Raw genomic sequence first — 14009 nt, 5'->3', positions numbered from 1 at the left:
CTATAAACTAGGGAAAACTTCCAACTAAAAGGACCTGTCGCTCGTGGCGACACGTCCAAACTAGTACGTATGTACATACTTTAGTACAGTAAATGGGGAGTCGTGGTCTTTCTCGCTTATGAAGGATGGTCTGCAAGGCCCGGTGTAGCCTTAGAGTGGAAGTGTGATTCCGGTCGGGGCCCCTTATTCCCCGTGTGTTGCGGCCATGAGAATGGTGTGGTTTTCTTATGGCCTTTCCCCACATTAGTCCCATTAAGTCACATTATTATGGCACTGTTCAGGTATTAGGCGATGGGGTAATGTCTGATGCGCCGAGGTGACCAGGAGGCTCCCAGTGTCTATTGTGAAACGCAGATGTCCAAGGTCTGTTGGGCCCCTGTTGACGGGATGATCTGGTTGGTTTGGGAAGAATTCATGCCTGTGAATTCCACCCCCGACGTGATACAGGGTGCATCGAGGAGTTAGGTGATGGCCCAGTATCTATTGTTAGATGAACGTATCCGCAGTCTGTGGTGTCACTATGGGTGGAGAAATAGAGCCATCACGAGATGTGTTTGTATCGCTTACTTCCTACTCCGGTGTAAAAAGATGGGGTCCTTTTTCTTCGTTGGAGCTCTCTGCTGTCGGGCCAATCTTCGTGGCCGCCCTCAGTGTTCTCCTGCGTTCTGCAATTATTTTCTCCAGGTCCGGAGAGCTTCGAATGCTAGCCCGAGGTCGTGAGCTCCACTGTTTGAGGGTAACTTTCTTCTGTCGATGTCGCTGACTTCTAGGTTCCCGGTGTCCTGAGAGTGTGTCATCAGCCCCAGCACCCTTTAGGTGTTGCTCTACCCAGTTATGTGCTTCCTTGGGGTCGGAAAAAAAGTGTGTGCTACCATCACTCATGATTTTGAGGCGTGCTGGAAACAGGAGGGCATATTGAACATGCTTTTGGCGTAGTAGGCACTTAACCTCTGTGAAAGTTGCTCGCTGCCTCTGGACCGCCTTGGAATAATCAGGGAACAACATAACTTGCTTATCTTCAACCCGGATCGGCCCGTGTTGTCTGACCGCCTGTAGTATTGCGTCCCAGTCTTGATAGTGGAGCAATTGCAGCAGGAATGGTCTGGGTGGGGAGCCCGGAGGAGGCCTGCGTGCCGGGACGCGATGTGCCCTCTTCACAGAGAAGAAGGGGGTCGGGTCAGTTGCTGGCATGAATGTCCTGAACCACATTTCAACGTACCCTCCAGGTCATCTGCTATGTCTTCTAGGGTTTTCACTCGTGTCTGGAGGTTGTTCAGGGTGGACTGATGCAATTTCATTTGGGGTTCTATTGTGTACGTTGTTTTCTCGCCTTGTTTCACCTTGTCTGCCAGCTTGCGGTGGTCATCACGCAAGAGGTTAAGGTCTGTAGCCAGTGCCCCAAATCTGTCTTCCATGGCAACCCTGGAATGTTCTATGGCCTCCAGTACCTGATCAAACTTGTTGGACATTGTCACTGTGTGTGACGGCTTTCCTGCCGTTTGGGTGGCGATGGCTTCCGGGGAGGGTCGCCTAGTGTGGGCCGGTCTTTGTTCGGGGGTAGCAGCGCGTTGATGCCCCATTTTCAGTGCAATGTCTTTAGGGGTTTTCTGTTCAGCGCTTGGGTTTTCGCTTGTGTGAGTCATAGCGCGCGGTCCTTCTGCTGTTCCCCTTTGGGCCCCTATTCCCATGGACTTCGTTCTCTGGATCCCTTTTGGGGGAGCCTTCTTCCCCCACCGTGGCACCTGCCAAGGGTGTCCCCTTTACCCTATTCGCGGGGCTACGCAGAATGTTTCCGGAGAGGAGGCCCTGCTTGATGTTTTGTCACTAATCGCTTCTGACCAGTTTTCCATTTATGCGCCTTGAGGCCTGGCGCCGCACACACCTAGTGGGTGATTCTTTGCAGGGGGCGAGAGCGTGACCAGCGGTTTGAATGTCTGGGTGTCTGGGCTGCTGAAGTAGGCTCCTTCGTTGGAGGAATCAGGCAGTGAGATGTCTTCTACTGTGCACTAGTGGCGTTTCCATTGGCACCGGCCCTTCCCTCGCTAGAGTTGGCCAACTGAGCTGAGCTTTAAGGATTGTTGAAGCTTCAAGGATTGTCTCAGTGTTGGTTGAAGTGAGGACTTCTTCCCCGGTTTAGGAGTGGATTGAAGGGCAGATGGGCTTCAGCTTGTGCCCTCACAATGGATTGGTCGAGGGCAAAGGGCATCTCCTCTGTTGCCGATTTGTCCCCCCCAGGCCGACACCACCTGACCTGGTTGCGTAGGGCCATATTTTCCCTCAGACCACCTGCACGGTCCAGCAAGACGGACTCCGGTCACCGCCACCCGGAGAAAGGCGCCCCCGGAGGTGTCCCTCTATGTCTTGTTGAACCTGTGGCACCTGGTTGTATCCCTGTTGGGTCGCACGCCTTCTTGTGGCTCCTATGTAGCTGGGAGAGATGGTGGTAATCTTGCTAGCCTCTGGTTTCCAGCGATGGTGGCGGTATGCACTTTTTCTTCAGCCCTGCCGCCGCGCAGCCCGGAGCCGTGCAGATGGGAGGACCGTGTCGCTGCGTGCGACATTGGATGGACTGGGCCGTAGTCGGCGTTGCACTGACAGCGTCTCCCGGGCCGACAAGCCTCTCAGACTCCGCAGCGGAGCTCCTGGGTTGAAGGGGGATGATGAATTACTTTACTGAGGGCTCCCGGGGCGCGCTCTCACCTGCCTTTACATCATGGGTGGGTAGGTGCTTCAGTCGGGTTATTCCCGCTCACTACCAGTCGGCGGGGAGCTCTCAGTGTTGTCTCAGGCCCCTCCGGTCTGTGGTCTTGGCGGGGAGGTCATCAACGCCGTCTGGACGCGGCCATCTTGACTGGAGGCCTTGCATCTCCGGGCGCGCCATCCATTGCGTGCTCTGCCCCCAGCCGACAATTTTGATCACCGATTCCCCGCCGATGGGGTCTTCATCACTAGCCACACTTTTGGGGGGTTCACTGGGACTCCACCGGCATCTGAAATGCACCGTTGGATGGGCCGCTGCTCGGAGCCTCAAGCATACGCATCCGCCATCTTGGCCTTTGTGGCCACTCCCCGCCCTCCATGCTCTGTTGTGCTGCAACTGCTCCTCCTGCCTGCCCGGCGTGGTCTGTTGTGTAGCCCCTGCCCCTTTCCCCTGGCCTCTCTTGTCTGTGTCCATCCCCTACATCCTCCTAGTCCTTTGGGAAGAGTACTGCCCACTCCCTCTTGCCAACCATTGCTGTTGTGCTGCCAGCAACCCTTCTGCTTGCCATGCATCTTATTTTATGCTGACACTGCCCCTCCCTACTTCCCTGTGTGGTCAGCTTTCTGCTCTTGAGCCCTTCTCACCTTCCCTTTGTTGTCCGTGTGTATGAAATTATAGTCTCCCTGGTTCCCTCCATGGTGTGTTGTGCTTTCACTGGCCATTCCCCCTACCCTGTGAGGTCAGCTTGCTGCTCCTGCCCTGCCCAGCCCCCTACCCTCTGTTATCCATGTTTGGGGCCCATCCCCACCCACCTGCCTTCCATGGTACGTTGGTGTGCCACTGCCTTCTCCCTCCTGCCCTTCATGGTCTTATGTGATGCAACTGCTCCTCCTGTCTGTCTGGTGTGGTCAGCTTGCTATCCTTGCCCCTTTCCCCTCTGTACTCTTTTGTCCATGTGTATGACCCTGTCCACTCCCTATTGCTTTTCATGATCTGTTGTGCTTTACTGCCCTCCCTCTTGCCCTGTGTGGTGTGTTGTGCTGCTGCATCTCCAGGCACCTGCCTGAAAGGTCAGTTTGGTGCCCCCGTCCACCTTCCTCCTGCCCTCTATTGTCCAGGTCCATGTCCTTACGTCATTCCTCATGCCCTCATTGGACCAATATGCTATACTTGTCAACATTTAGAATTTGGTAAGAGGGGATTTCATACATGCCAACCTCCCATTCAGGTGGGAGACTACTGGTTTCAAGGCTTGTTTGCCTCCTACCAATCCTCCATGCAAAAACCCGATTCCTCGGCGGGCTACAGATAGCAAAGACTGGTCTTGTGTGACTTGGATTATGCACAGCCAGTAACCTCTTATTGTGAGCAAGTGCACAACATTTTCGTCACACTCTCTCTGCCCGCCATAATGATTTCTCTGTGCTCCTGACAGATATGGCAAAAACGTATATTTGAAGTTCTGATTTCCGATCCTGCAACAGCACACTTGCAAGTCCCATACAAGCCGATAGACCCAATGCAGGCTGTAATAGAAGTCAATGGGAGATATACATTCTCCAATTCTTTTTTCAAATCTCTCACTTTCCTCTTCTAAAATGTTGGTCGGTATGCTATGGAAAAAATCTGGGGGACTAATTTTCCCCATTGACTTACATCGAATAAGAGAAGATTTTAGGTGGGAAATGGCTAAAATAAAGCCCCTTAGGGCTTAAAAACATTGGGAGTCTCCTGCCTGAATCGGGTCTGTTGGCATGTATGGTTGTATTGCTACTGCCTCTCCCTTCTGCCCTCAACGGTCTGCTGTATTGCAATAGCCTCTTTTGTTTGTCTTGCATCGTAGGCTTGTTGCCCCTGACCTCCATGGTCCGTTGTGTTGTCACTGCCCTTCCCGCCTACCCAGTGTGGTCAATTTGCTGTGTCTGTCCCTTCCTCCCTCAATTGTCCATGTCCGTGCCCTTGAACTCTGCCTCTCCACAGTGCTCTAATGAACATCTAGATTGCTAACAGTCTATATTTATCACAACAGCGTGGCACACCTGAAGTCATCTTGATGTAATCAAAACAGTAATACCTAAAGCATTTCCTGCATAAATTATAACAAGCATTTGCAATGCAATAGGTCTCGCAATTGAAAGATTTTGAGCTATTGGCATTCTAAATGACAATGCCTTTTATTTATGTGTTTAAAAAACCTGCAATAATGGAAGGCATTGTCATTTACATTATCAATAGGTCAAAGTTTCTAAAATGCGAGACCTATAGCATTGCAAATGCTTGTTTAAATTATATTTACCGTCCTGTTTCCGAACTGCAAACGCACACGACCCCCCCCACACACACCTCCACCCCCCATCATGCCAGCCACAACTGGTTGTTTCTGAATCTAAGTATTGCTCGCAAGGTGGAGTTGGGGTAGAAATAGTTGGCACTAGTTGGTACTTGATTGGTCCATAAACTTTATGATTGATGCCGATTATCACTGCTTGGGACGGTGATGACGTATCAGTAAACGGACTTGGCTGGAAAGTAAGAATCACATTGCATGCTGGGATATTGTGTACGGAACACCCAAGTGGGGATGTAATGAACACGCCTGATTTAAATACACAATGCACTTTTTTTACTGTGGGGCATGAGGAGGACGATTGTGGAAAAAAGTGTAGTAATCCCGTCAAATGGAGAATAAAAGACAAGTAAAGGAATCCAGCTGGAGAAAGCGTTTAATCCATCTTCACAGCTTCAAGTACATCATAACATAACATAACGTTCCCCCCAACGCTCTCAGCCGCCCGAGCCCACTATTCAAAGCAAAACACCCTGCATGGTCTCCGCGAGCATGGTACAACAAGTGCTCGCGGGAACCACGCTAACATGGGCGAAATCCAATGCTACAAGCGGCGCAAAGCACATACAACACATCTCCCCCCTTTTATTTGTTTATATTTTTATGATTATTACTCTCCCCTTCTCTTTTTTTTTTTTTTTTTTCAGTGTACTAATCCATAATATAATCCTCAAACTTCCCCGGACAATGATGTTCACGTTTCCCTCTAGGATAATCTCTCCTCCAATATGAGCAACCTGGATGTTGATCAGAAGATACCTCATTGTGCACATTATCCAAACGTGTGTCATTGGGAACATTCCTAGATGATTGGACAGGTCCCTTAAACACGGAAATCCTGTTCAAATTCCAAACACTTCCACCCTCTATTCTTACCGCATTATTAACAACTTCTACAACTCTTTTTGGGTCTGACCAACTTTGAGATCCTTTAAGAACATTCTCTTTTCTCTTTATTCGAACCAAATCACCAACCCCAATTTTTTGTCTACTCATTGAACCTCTCTGCTGATCCATAACCTCTTTCATTTTTTTTTGTACTCGTTGACCCTTTGTCTGACAACATCATAATCAACAGCAATCAACTTCTTGTCATCCAGACCTTTCTTTAACCACCACGGAACTAAACTAGTACTGGGTTTCCGTCCTCTCAAAAGCTCAAATGGACTGACTAAAGTTACTGAATTAGGAGACATCCTGTATGCTAATAGCATGGACTGTAAGGCATTGCCCCAATTAAGTCCACCCTTAGTAGCAAGTTGGATCGCTTCCTTCACCACTCGATTAAAGCGTTCTACTTGACCATTCGACTCTGGATGGAATACCGATATTCTCCTATGAGTTATTCCACATTTTCCAAAAAATGACTCCATCTCTTTGCTAATGAACTGAGGACCATTGCCTGTGACAATCTCTTGTGGGATCCCTTCTCTACACAATATGCCATCTAAAAATCCAATTACACTTTGCGAAGTGACTTCTTTGACCATCTTGACCTCAGGCCACTTTGAAAAATAATCAATCAAAACAATACCAAAACATTTATCTTTGGGTAAAACATGAAATGGACCAATGATATCGAGTCCCAGTTTCCTCCATGGACCAACAGGATACTCAACAGGGCAGGATTCAACTCGCAAAGGAACAGCTGATTTGTCACTATTCGAGCATTTACCACATTTGCGTAGAAAATGTTCAACAGCAGAATCAATTCCAGGCCACCAAAATGCCTCCCTTATTCGCCTTCTAGTGAATGAAACTCCTAAGTGTCCCTCATGACCAATCTCCATGATAGCATGCCTAAGGGCAAAAGGGGGGATTATTTTGTCCATTCTCATAACTAATCCATTTTCAATAGCTAATTCGTCATGAATCTTTGAATAACTCATCATGTCACCAGATAACTTCCTTGGTGCCGGCCAACCTTGCACAATATATTTCTTGGCAGTATTCAGTTTGTTATATTTTCTCATTGCCTCCACCCAAATATCCTCATCCAGGCTTGCTTTATCACCATGTATCAGATTGATATCATGTGTAGTGAAAGCAACCTCACAATCATCCTCTTGATAATCTTTATCACTAGCCAGAGGTAACCTGGACATACAGTCGGCGTGCATATTCGCCTTCCCTTGAACATATTCGATATGAAAGCGAAAAGATTGCAATATTGATGACAGTCTAGCTAACCGTGCAGACATGGACCTACCTCCACCAGGAGACATTAAAAATACCAATGGTTTATGGTCAGTTTTAATTATGAAATCAGTTCCCCACAAAAAACTTCTAAAATGTTCTGCTCCCCATACACATGCGAGTAACTTTCTTTCAATGACTGAGTAGTTTTTCTCCGCATCTCTTAAAACCCTAGACGCATAAGCCACAATCCATTCATTGCAATTATCTTTCTGTAATAACACACCTCCAAGACCAATATTACTTGCGTCTACCATGACTATACATTTTTTCCCAGGAACAAAAGGTCTTAAACAAGGTGCTTTAACTATGAATGCCTTCAATTTCCCAAAAGCTTCAGTCATGTCACTTGACCACAAAAACTTTGCATTTTTCTTGAGCAAACACCTGAAAGGTTCAATTTTCGCAGAGTAATTAGGGATGAACTTAGCATAAAATTCAATCAACCCAAGAAAAGCAACTAACTGTTCTTTCGAGGTAGATAACGGAGCATTGATGATGCTCTCAATATGTTTTTGTTTTGGTTTAATTCCCTTCCCACTGATTGTGTGTCCTAAGTATTCTACTTCTTTTGCTTTTATTTTACATTTATCTAACCGAAGGGTGAGACCCTTTTCCGCTAAAGCCGCAATGACATTATATAAGTTTTTGTCATGCTCCTCATCATTCTTCCCGTAAACCAGAATATCATCCTGGAAAGCGATGGCACCAGACAACCCTTCTAGTGTTTCTTTCATCAACCTCTGGAAAACAGAGGCAGCACTGGCTAAACCAAATGGCATATGGCAATACCTGAAAAGGCCTTCTGGTGTAATGAACGCCGTGAAATTTTTAGAACTGTCAGAAAGAACTACCTAATGGTACGCACTTGCTAAATCAATACAAGAGAATACTTGCGCATCGGATAAAGTGGAAACCATCTCATGCAGGTTGGGAAGAGGATGTGCATCCACCCAAATGACGTGGTTTAAACTGCGTAAGTCCACACATAACCTAAGTTCCCCTGAGGATTTTACCGAAATAACAATGGAAGAAACCCACGGGGAAGACTCTATTGGTTCAATAATACCATCATTGCAAAGATTTTTTAGCAAATCCTTCAATTTATCTCTATATGACAGTGGCACATTTCTTACTTTGTGACAAACAGGAATGGAGTTTTCATGGAGTTTAATAACATGTTCAAACCCTTCATATTTCCCAAGCTTCCCACTGAAAACACTAGGAAATTCTTTGATTAGCTTATCCACTGTAATTGACCCATGGTGAGCTTCAGAATCAACAACAAACACAGGAGGATTGGCTCTGGGATCAAGTTTGATGCTTAATTCATGTTGATGTGGCCACCCTAAAAGTGATTTCCCTGATTTCGCCACGTAAATCTTACTGAAAGTGTGGCGTCCAGAGAATTTTATGTTTGCATGAAAATAACCAATTAGATCAATCTTGTGCCCTGTATAACCCCCTGGGGATACATCAGGATCAAATAGTTCCCTATTGGGCCAATTTTCATGGAAAACATCTAATGAAATGATGGAATACCAAGCACAAGAGTCGACCAAAAATCTCAAAAAAATGCCATCAACACTGATGAAACAAGAAGGAAATTTCAAAACTTTGTCATCACTACATACATTAATTACAGTGTTAATATCATTTTTATCATTGTCATAGGAAATCTCATAGTCATCTGAGAACTGTATGTAATTTACCTTTTTAGTAATTGTTTTGCAAAACTTACTAAAATGACCCTTCTTATTACATTTAGAGCAAATTTTTTCAATAGCTGGACAACCCTTAAAGTTTGCCAAATGACTGTTGCTTCCACACCTAAAACAAAGCAACGATGGGTTGTGTCTTTCAACTTTAGTATTTGAGTTCTTGTATTTATTCACATTTTTAGCGGCCTTGTCAGACCTTTGAATAAAGATTTTTTTTGTTTGTCATCTTTGGGCTCTTTGTTGACACTAAATACATCTGTTTTTTCATTGCCTCTAATTTCTTTCACAAATTCTTCGGAATGTTCAATAGATTTTGCGATGTCAATGGCTGCGTTTAATGATAGGTCAGATGTGGACCACAATTTTTCCTGAACTTTCTTGCAATTGGTACACATTAAGATCTGATCCCACAGTACTTGTTCATATGATATATGTTGAAAATCACAAGACGCTGCCAAAGACCTGAGTGCTGAAACATAATCTTCAATAGATTCATCAGTACGTTGTTTACGAGAATAGAAGATAAATCTTTCCATCACTACATTTTTCTTTTTTCCAAAACGTATATTGAGTTGTGACGAGGCATACTGGTATACGTTAATTCTCCCAGGACTGATTAGAGCAGGTAAAGTTTTAAATTCTTTTAATCCAAAACCACCTAAACAATGTTTTAATAATGACAATTTTCTTTCAGGCTCGCAATCATCGCCTTCTAGAACCTCCACATATGCCAAAAATACCGGTTCCCATACTTCCCATGGCATGGGAGGATCTCCAGATGACGATAGGAATGAAGGAGGAGGTACGATGCCTGACATGTTACACTATGGGAAAGATAAACTATATGGTTCATATAATAAAATTAATACTTGCTAAAGAAAGCAATGGCACCAAATGAAAATAAAACAAAATTGTACTAATAATAGTCATGAATAGTGTAACTCACAAAATAAATTGTGGAAACTGCAAATTCTTCCTTCGTAAATGTGACCAATTCTTCATATCAAGCGGTGGAATTCAGGCATCAGCAATGAACTCTAGACGTTGCCAACTCTGTAGTATGATGATACTAACACGACAACATGCAATCTCTGTGGAAAAAAACAAATCAGGACAAAACCGGAAACACAAACATGACGCGATGACGCAATGCGCGCATGAGCGTTAACATCGCAGAAAGAGACGGAATCGAAGAATAACAGGTCCGAGAATTCCACTGAAAATGGTGAGTTAAACGATTCAATTTCAGTTTAGACACACAATCGTTGAATCGTCTGCTGCTTTCTTCCCTCTGATTGCTTCCTTTCCGTTTTAAAGAGCGGTTCAGCGTTGCGCTCCCGGAACATTAAACGGCATTTCCAAATTTAATTTATTCTCAACTTCCCCAACACAGTTCATAAATCCACGCTGAAATAATCCACAGATAGTTGATGGGCAAAATTGTATTCCACAAAATCTTTTTTTTTTTTTTTTTAAATCGATGCCAAATTCAATCGTTCATTAAACAAAATATGTTGCCTTCAGTTTAATCATCAATTACGCATGGGCGGTTCCGTGCCCGATCGTCGCCAATGTGGAAAAAAGTGTAGTAATCCCGTCAAATGGAGAATAAAAGACAAGTAAAGGAATCCAGCTGGAGAAAGCGTTTAATCCATCTTCACAGCTTCAAGTACATCATAACATAACATAACGTTCCCCCCAACGCTCTCAGCTGCCCGAGCCCACTATTCAAAGCAAAACACCCTGCGTGGTCTCCGCGAGCAAGGTACAACAAGTGCTCTCGGGAACCACGCTAACATGGGCGAAATCCAATGCTACAAGCGGCGCAATGCATATACAACAACGATGGTGCACGTTTTTGAGCCAGTCACATTGGGTGGCTTGGATTTATTTCTGACATTGCACTTCAGGATATTATCAATCCCATTATCGCCGTTTTAGCGGCAGTTTTCTGCCGCTAAAGCGGCGATAATTTTATCGCCTGTCTTGATAATATGCCCCTTAGAACTGAAGCACACTGCTCTCCAGTATACACACGAACTGTAAACAAACAAAAATCCATAAACAGATTACCGCCATACAGTCGAAAACACCAGAATATTAAACACACACAAAATGCTCACAGCGTCTGCAGACACAAAATGCATTGACACAGAAACAGAAGTATACAAATAAAGAGAAATGCATACACACGGACAGTATACAGAGAATAAGACCAGGGGCGGCTCTAGGCTCATGGTGGCCCTGTGCAGGGAGCGCAGGTAGGGGGCCCCGGAAGAGGGGGTCCGGGCGGGTCGGAGCTCAGGAAGGTGTTTTAATAAAACGTCCAGAAAAGGCGTTAGATGACCAGTAACATGGTAACAGAAAAACAACATTTACTTTTTGAGTGCTCATCACTTGGATACTTTGTTTTAGAATCTGGGTCTCTGGAGGGACCCCTTTCAACAAGAAAAACACGTTGCGCGTCCGTAAGAGAGTTCGGCCACAAAGTAGGATCCCTCCAATCACATAAATCATATTCAGAACACGGGTCTGTAACATGGTCTTGCTCTTTGGCTTCCTTTTCAATACCAGCATCATCCGTCTGTAAACTCTGAACCTCCTTCAGAATGCCAGATGTTGATGGACCGATGAATGATGTTTCAGTTTCTCTGTCTGAGGGTCTTTTGTAATAATCCTCATCCTGAGTTGGTAATTGCTGTATGTTTGTATCAATTTCAGAGTCACCTTGTTCATTTTCATTGGTCTGCTCATGAGTATCATTCTGCTCATGGATATCATCATTTTTTTGTTCTTCTTTATGGTCGTCAGCGCCAGTTTTACCTAGTGCATCAGCAGTACTCTGGCCAGAGGATTCTCCATCTTTAGGTTTCCCTGGGGTGATAAAGTTCAGGATTGCTCCTTCCTGTGACACTACGAAAGCCTGCTGAGCCACCTTTCTCTTTCGTTTCGAATAACCAGATTTGTGTACTCGAATTCTCTTCATTTTGCTTGCAATGCAGCGGGCGAGGCTAGCAGTGGGTAGGGAAAAAAAGAAGACAATCAGCAGTGGCGGCTGCTGAAAGATTTTGATGTGTCATTTTTATTTTCTTGCAAAAACAACAGTTGATGGACAGAATGCAGAACCCCAGTACAGAGATCTGGGCCTAAATCCATTGTTTTTTTGCTCACCACACCACCCCAGTTCAGACATGGCCATATGCAAATCAGCCTTGACCCTGTGCCTCATGGGAACAGTCCAGCCCGAACTGCCAAGCCATGTCTTCCCTGGACTACACAATGAAGGACAAGCATACCTTAATGAACGAGTGAATTTCCACCAACCTACCAGGAAAATATGTTCCAGAACCATCTCCCTAGCAGCCACCCAATGCAGCCGCTGATAAAACAGTGGAGGCCGCTACTTCTCCCACCTGTCAGTGAAGACCTGAAAACCCTCCCCCTGCACCTCAGAGCCTCACCATCGCTCCAGCAGTTCAGGAAGGACCACAAGACCTCGCTGTTCAACCAACAAGCAGCATGATCCAGCAGCATGAATCCCACACCGCCTCGAGACCCTTATGTGTGAAGCAGCTAAGCTTTACAAACCCTGACTGATTGATAGTAATTACCCTTCCCACTACATGTATGACACATTATGAGGACTAGCCACATATGGAAGGTTTATTTGAAGAGTGTTATAAAACTATAGGGTAGATCATGTGACTTGGCATACATGGTCTGTTTTCTCAGTCCACTGAGAACAGTAGAGCCTGGAGAATAGTTCATGATCTATTTGGGAAGTGACCTTAGCAGGAAGAGAGTAATCTACCTTGAAATCATGGCACACAGAGACCTGTCTCAGTACGTCACTAACTGATCCTGAAGACAGCCTACAGGTAACCAAAGACTCGTCCACTTTACCACATTGTCAAAAGACAAAATACAATATATTTCATTAAGGTTTCTTGTATAGTGCCATATTCCAGCAACCAGTTCTGCTCGCTTTCAGAGCACCTATTAAACAAGGATTAATTACAGTGAGTCCTAAGGCTATGAAAAGGCACTAGAGGTTCACTGAAGCAAAATTAATGCGCAAGGAACATCCAGTCAGGAGACAACTTTCAAGCAGACGTACGAATCACTAGCACAGCGTACCAACGACCCCATGGGCCTTGGCATAAGCAAGGAAAATGGCCCCTTTGGCTGCTGCCCAGGAAGTAAAATATAGCAATTATCAGGGTTCAATGGGCCCCTGAGGGTTTTGGGTCTCAGTACCACTGTACTTGCTGAACCAATTGTAACTATGCCCCTAGTATGGACAGAGAAGGCTGCTTCACCAATTGCAAACTGAGGACTAGTTAAACTAGTTTTCTCTGCTAGTCACATGACAAGCACTGGAATGTAATTAAAGAAATTATCAAGAAGCCAGTCTCCTACCAAGGTCTCTGCAAAAGGGAATTAGATTGAGTTAATATGGGTAGGCACTGCCATCCTATTCCAGGCGTCCATCCATAGGTGCTTGCATTTCATGTCTGCCTCAACACCATATAAACAGACATAACCAAATGCCAAGTACATTCGAACACTCGATGTTTTAAAAGATTTGTGCAGGCAGATCCACTCATTAGATCACAAGTATCAGCTTCATACTCTGTTTTCATGATTGTTGATAAGTAATTGTAATCATTTTAATGAATCCTTAACATTACGTCTAACACCTCGTACCCTGCTCTCCTCTTCCCCCCAATACGACCGTGCCTCCCAAGTTACACCTCCAAAAGTCACCATGCCTCCCCTCAGCCACAAGTAAACACCGCCCCTGCACTCCTGACTCACTCTTCCCTCAACATACAGCGCCGATCTGTACCACTCCCTACGCCTGGCGCACGGTGACCACCTCTCCGACCCGCGCCCTCTCAGAGATGAATCGTGAGAGAGAGGCTCTCTCTCACGATTCATCATACCCTCCCTTCCCATGACCACCAGAAAACTTCCAGCTCGCCACCTCACATGGCTTACCTCCACCCAGACCCAAAGCATACACCATCTACAATAACATCCT

Source organism: Triturus cristatus, chromosome 2_2, assembly GCF_964204655.1.
Source record: "Triturus cristatus chromosome 2_2, aTriCri1.1, whole genome shotgun sequence".
In the NCBI taxonomy this organism is placed as follows: Eukaryota; Metazoa; Chordata; class Amphibia; order Caudata; family Salamandridae; genus Triturus; species Triturus cristatus.
The sequence above is the reverse complement of the archived record's forward strand: the minus strand, read 5'-3'. Positions refer to the sequence as shown.